Raw genomic sequence first — 6,887 nt, 5'->3', positions numbered from 1 at the left:
GAAAGCGAAGCTTACCCAGGGAATGAGGTGTATCCAGAGTAAGATAGCTCAGGCGGAAGTAGGAAAGCAACTCCTCGGACAATAAGCGGGTTAAGTTTAATTGTCATCCCGCTAGGCGAGAGGAAGCCTCTATATAGGAGGTATCGAGATGAAAATCCTCCAGTGGCGGGCTCGGGGAAAGTAAAGATTGTCATCGCAAGGGCCACTCCACCTCCTGGGGAAATCGGATGAAGAAAAATTTGTCCCTCCAGCTTGGGTCAAAAGGCGGCAGGGCGAGAAAAAGGCAGTCCGAAGACAAGGCTAGAAGTGGAAGGTGCCTTCTTCTTGTTGCCGGAGGGTGAAAAAACAATGGAACAAATGGGCAGACCAGGACAACTCGCAAACGTCGCAGAGTACCACGAAGCCGCAGAGGAGCCTTATCGAATTCGGCGTCAGTTGTCCTAGAGGAATCTTGAAGTGGCGGCATACGTCCAAAAAGAAGGGATGGAGAGGAAGACGAAGGTCGACCACAAATTACTCTTTAAAGAAAGTGCAATATCCATGGGCAGGATCAAAAAATCGGTGTATCCCTGTGGGGATGATCACATGAGCATTATCCCCGACTCTGTAGGTATAGCGCAGGTCATCCCGATCCAGTTCATCGAAAGTGGATGAGCTAGGGTAATACACTGCCGCTAAAGAAGGAAGAAAAGAGGGGATGCCATTAGAAAAGAAACAGAAGGAGAAGGGATCGAGCAAGAAGTTATCAACGCAAAAGCAGAGATTCGGGAATGATACTCGATTCCAGCGGAAGGGAGAAGAAGACGCGCGAAGTCGGGAGGCAAAGCTTGAGGAAATTATTTAAAGCTGCCAGGCAGAGGGACAGTTTCGTCAGACATCATCCATTGGAGTAAAATAATTGGCGGGAACAAAGGGAACCGACGGATCTTCCTTGAAAATAACGCCCAAGGATATATTTGAAAAAGTACCGACGCGAAGTACGAGGAGATGGATCTCGGGAAAAGACACAATATATAGTTATGGAAAAGTGCCCTCACTTTGCTGGTCTGGGATTAATCCTCAATTTCCCGGTCTGAAGTTAGTCTAACCTGGATTACGAGGAAAAGAACAGACCAGGGGGTATGGCTGAGCCATGGCGGTCAGCAAAGAAAGGCAAGCTAAGCAGGTTGGGATATCAGCACAGACCAGGTTGCTGTGTTTAAGCTAAGCTGAGTGGTCAGCAGAAAAAGGCGAGGAAAGCAAGTAGGGGTAAAAGAGGGATTCCCGACCGGGATCCAATAAGACAGGCTAGAAGGCCAAAACACATTCTCAGGATCGCGGGTCGTACCGGTCGGGAAATATACAATAAAAGGGTGAACATACTATAATAAAGTTGATAAGCTAAAAGAGAAAATCGAAAGCCGATGGTCATGTCACATCACCAGAAGATTAAAAACAGGAAAAATGTAAATTCAAGTTTGAAGTTACAAGCAAAGCGAGAGTTGGACAGCTGCATTTTTACATTAGAAGTGCAGTGCATAATGACATCTCAAGGATCATTGTCAGCTGGGTCAGCAGAAGGCTCAGGGGGGCAAGGCGCCGCGTCAGCAGGAGGTTCAGGGAGGAGGAATAAATCGTCATCATCTTTAAAGGAAGGAAGCGACCCATCCGGAGCTGTTATCGTGGCGGACTAGTCAGTGAACTGTATTCAAGGATTCTTGCCGCATATGAGGTTTTGCAGACACATCCTCGAGCGTCTCAGTGGCTCTGGCCAAAGGCTCATATGGTATGAGGTAAAATGGGGTAAGCAAACTATTTTTATTACTATTATTTTTGCTAGAAATATTAGACAAACGCAGGTGTTCTATGAAAACCTGATGATACCTGAAACATAGAGTGTGGGGCTACACCATGAATGGAATGCAGAAAACAGATTTTTATTCCGAAGTACATTTTTCAAGGGTTTACATGGCTACCAGAGCCAGAGGCTTGATCCTTTCTAGTTAGATGAGCTCGGACTTTAATTAGATCTTCTGTAATGAGATCGATGGTACGCTTCAGCTGCCCAATAGTCTCATCTTTGATACGTCCTTCCTCTCTCAAAAGAGCTACCTCATCCTCATGTTTCATTTTCAAGTAAATAATATAATGGACTTGGCTCTGGAAATCAGATTGAGCTTTCAGCTTGAGAGCAACTTCAGCCGGGGTTCTGGATTTGGCGGCTAGCCATAGGCTTTCCATTTCATGAGTAAGGGTCACTTGAAGATCTCTGCTTGCAGTCATCTCCAGCAGGATTTCTTCTTTTTGAGCCAGTAGTTCCGTCAGAGCTGCAATTTGTTGAAGTGAGGCTTCCTCTTTCTAAGCTGATAATTCCAGTAGATGGGAAGTTTGCCGAAGTAAAGAAGCAAGTTCGCTAGGCTCTATCGGGGGTTCCATGAAGTCAAGATATTGTGTTGGCAAGCAGATAGCTGGAGGTAAAAGATACTCAGACCTTTTACAAGGAAGGAGAAGATGAAAGGATTCCCTTGGAATTTAAGTGGACGCTTGGGGAACTGTGTGACATTTATGGGAAAGGAGCACGCTCGGAAGTTGAGGAGTCAACGTATGTGTAGACGGAGCTTGTTCGTCTCCCAAGACGGAGGGAAACTTGGTAGAATACATATGGAAGACAGGTCGGTGGAGAATGCAAGAGCCAGGTCAGGTAACTCAAGGACAGGGGTCTAGTCAGTCGGACTAGAGCCTCCTTCGACTAGACTTGAGAGGGAGGCTTGTGATACGGTGTATGTTTGTGGGGTCAGTAAGATGATGTGGTTAGAAGTTGAGACCACAGGATGGTCAGAAGTCAGGCTTACGTAGAGGTCAGGAGTCAAGCTTACATGGATGGTCAGAAGTCAAGCTTATGTGGAGGTCAGAAGTTCGACGTACGTGGAGGTCAAAAGTCTAGCCTCCGTGGGTGGTCAGTAGTCAAGCTTACATGGCCAGGGTCCAAGTTTCAGTTGAGGGGGAGGTCATAAGATAGGAGTATAAGTCGGACAAGAGCTGGCCCTGATAGCGCTCAAGGACAGGGCCCGCAGGCCCGGTGCAGCTGAGGACTAAGCCCACAAACCTAGTGAAAGTAAAGGAAAGAAGGCCCTTGGCGCGAAACAGACCGATCAAGCAGGTCGGAACGTACAAGCCATGGATAAGTAGGCAGAAGCAGGTCGAGCAGGTCGGAACGTACAAGCCATGGATAAATGGGCAGAAACAGGTCGGGAAACCGACCAAGCGTACAAGTCGGGACGTGCACAGGTCGGGACGTACAAGCCATGGATAAGTAGGCAGAAGCAGGTTGAGCAGGTTAGAACGTACAAGCCATGGATAAATGGACAGAAACAGGTCGGGAAGCCGACCGGGCGTACACGTCGGGACGTGTACAGGTTGGGACGTACAAGCCATGGATAAGTAGGTAGAAGCAGGTCGAGCAGGTCGGAACGTACAAGCCATGGATAAATGGGTAGAAACAGGTCGGGAAACCAACCGGGCGTACAGGTCGGGGAAACCGACCGGGCGTACAGGTCGAGACGTGCTCAAGTAAGAACGTACACACACAGACCGTACGAGCCAGGGATAACAGTAGACAAAGGCAGGTCGAGAAACAAACCGGTCGGGCAGGTCGGAACGTATAAACCATGGGTCATAATAGACGAAGGCAGGTCGGGAAACAGATTGGTCAAGCAGGTCAGAACGTGCAAACCAGGGAGGACAACAGAAGAATGCAGGACAAGAAACAGATCGGTCAGGCAGGTTTGGATGGGCAAGCCATGGATAACAATGGACTGGGGCAAGTCAGGATGCAGACCTTGCGTCCAGGCACTACAGGACAAGCAAGCCAAGGAATCGTAATCACATGTCAGAAAATGCCAGAGAACAATCAGTGTGTCAGGGAATATGCTAACAGTCGGGGTTCGCTACGCCTTTGGTTTTGTCGCCAACCTATCAGGAGAAGCCACGTGTCATTCATCGCCAGATAAAGCCTGACAACCGACATTCCCTGACACCGACCAGGTCCCAGAAACATCCATCGCAGTATAAAAAGTGATGTCTTGTCCCTTATGCAGGTACGCTCACTCGTCATTTCTCACTAGTCGTTACTTTTCATCCTTTCTCTGTGATTTCTGGGGAAAAAGTACCTGACTTGAGTGTCGGAGGGCCTGACCCGAGGACTTTTTCTTTGGTTTCTGGTCTCTAACGACCCGTTGGCTCGTCTAAGTATGCGCAGAGCAACAGCGTCATCGTCCCGGTCATCTTTCTTCGTTAGCCGCCCGTGAGAACCTTTCCAGGAGGTGCCAGGTAGATCCGAGGCTTCGGCGACTTTCCGTCAACTTCCAATACACCAAGATCCATCTTCATCCGACTCAACTTTCGGACGGGATCAAGAATCGATTAATTTTAAGGTCACTTTTGCACTCTATAATTTATAGCCTCAAGTTTATACGGATAGGCTTCCTGAAGTTCTTCTAATTTTATCTGTCAACGAGTAGTTTGTGAGTTGACTATAATGTATCTAATTAATTAATTAAATATCCGGTTGATTGGTTCTTTTCAGTGTTGTAAGTTTTTTTTTTCAATTCAGGAGAATCCATATATATATTATTATTATTTTTTTTTTTTTTGATCATTTTTAATTTTTTACTATTTAAGCTACTTATAGATATCTTTAATAATTTTTATTTTTTTTAGTATTTTAGATCGTTTAGAATTTTTAGAATTGTAAATTGTTAATAATTTTTTTTAGAATTTATTTTCTTTTTTATAAAATAAAAATTATAATTTATGTATTAGAATTTCGTTAGGATCTGCCGTCTATATAAATATATATTTAATTTTTAAGAATTATTCATCGAATATTAAATAAATTTTTTTTATACGATTATCTTTTCTTGTCTTTTTCTCAAATTGCAAGATAATTCTTTATCTTGCCTAGCATAAGTTGATATCATAGTTGGCAGATTCTGATTGAGAAAGTCGAGCATCCAATCCAATGGAAAGTCGTCGTAGTCATGATCAGATTATGCTAGGTAGGTTCCGACTAATAAAGCCTCGCACCGTGATCATAGTACCCAGATGAGATTGAGAATTTACAGAGACAAGTCGTTGTTAGGATGTATACTAAAACTCTAGCTTTTGGTATAAACATTTATCTAGAAATAAGAATCACATTGGTCAAATGTCTACATTTATGATAAATGTAATTGTTCAATTAATTTATATTGTAGATAACATGGTGTGTGGTGTCACACACAGAAGATCATGTTATCGGTTCTTTATAAATTATAAACAGTAGCTCACGACTAAGATGGAAAGGAACAAACCATTGGAAGGTCGTAGTGTAATTAGGTATTAGTTTATCTTAACTATATAATTACACTAGTACACTTAGAGTGTATTGAGTAGGACCATTTGAGGTCGTTTCTTTTATACTGACTTTATAAAGGAATAAAGACCTCAGTTATTATGGAAGTGTGTGCTCTTAATCCTAATATAATAACAAGCACATATATCAATTATAGTGTGTTTTGTTGATTATAGAAGTAAACTGTGTCCTAGTGATCTAGGTTGAGAATGTCCCCAAGAGAAGCTCATAAGGATTGTCATCTTAAACCCTGCAGGTGGACTTAGTACGACATGACGATGAAGTTGAGTGGTACTACTCTTGGAGCTAGATATTAATTAAGTGAGTTGTCAGTAACTTACTTAATTAGTGGACATTCGACATCTTAAACACATGGAGACTAACACACTCATAATAAGAAGGAGCCCAAAAATGTAATTTGGGATTGGTGTGGTAGTTCAATAATAGTTCTATAGTGGAATGAATTATTATTGATAAAATTAAGTTGTGTGTTCGGGGCGAACACGGGATGCTTAATTTTATCGGGAGACCAAAATCAATTCCTCCTCTCGGTCCCTATCGTAGCCTCTTAATTATAGAGTACTATGCCCACCTTCTTACCCATCCCATAGGGGCCGGCCAAGCTAGCTTGGAGACCAAGCTAGGGTCGGCCAAAGTTTGGTTCATGGGTGCTTCAAGGTGGCCGGCCCTAGCTTGGGTTCAAGCTTGGTGTGGCCGGCCCAAATTAAAATAAAAGGATTTTTATTTTTAAAATTTTTCTTATGTGGATAACATGATTTAAAAGAGAGTTTAAAAATTTAAATCTTTCCTTTTATAAGATTCTACAAAAGATTAAGAGAAGAGCTAAATCTCTTTCCTTATTTGTAGATTAAAAGGTTGATTTTAATTTTGGTAAAAACTTTCCTTTTTAATCATATTCATGATTTAAAAGAAAGCTTAAAAATTAAAAATTCTCTTTTATTAGTTTCTACAAAAAGATTAAGAAAAGATTTGATATCTTTCCTTATTTGTAGATTGAAAAGAGATTTTAATTTTTAGAGATAACTTTCCTTTTTGGAAATTATCCACATGTTTAAAAGAAATATTTTAATTTATAAAATTTCCTTTTTATTAACCAATCATGAAGGGATAAAAATTATTGAAAAATTTTATAAATTTCCGGAAGCAAATAAAGAAGTTTTAATTTGTGTTTAAAATTTTATTTGCTTGGAGATTTGTATATGGCCGGCCATTGTAAATTGAGAAGAGAAAAATTATTTTTAATTAAATAAATTTTTCCTTTTCATGGCAAAAGAATTAAGGAAGTTTTTTATTTAAATTTCCTTATTTAACAAGACCAAGGATTATAAAAGAGGGGGTAGAGGTGCCTTCATGGGTGAACAACTCTATTATTTTTCTCCCTCTTTTCTTCCTTGGTGTGGCCGACCCTTCCCCTTCTCTTCTCTCCATCCTTGTGGTCGAACCTCTCTTCCTCCTTGGAGATCAAGTGGTGGCCGGATTTTAGCTTGGAGAAGAA

This window comes from Zingiber officinale, chromosome 5A (genome assembly GCF_018446385.1).
Source record: "Zingiber officinale cultivar Zhangliang chromosome 5A, Zo_v1.1, whole genome shotgun sequence".
Classification (NCBI taxonomy): Eukaryota; Viridiplantae; Streptophyta; class Magnoliopsida; order Zingiberales; family Zingiberaceae; genus Zingiber; species Zingiber officinale.
Note: the sequence above shows the minus strand (reverse complement) of the source record.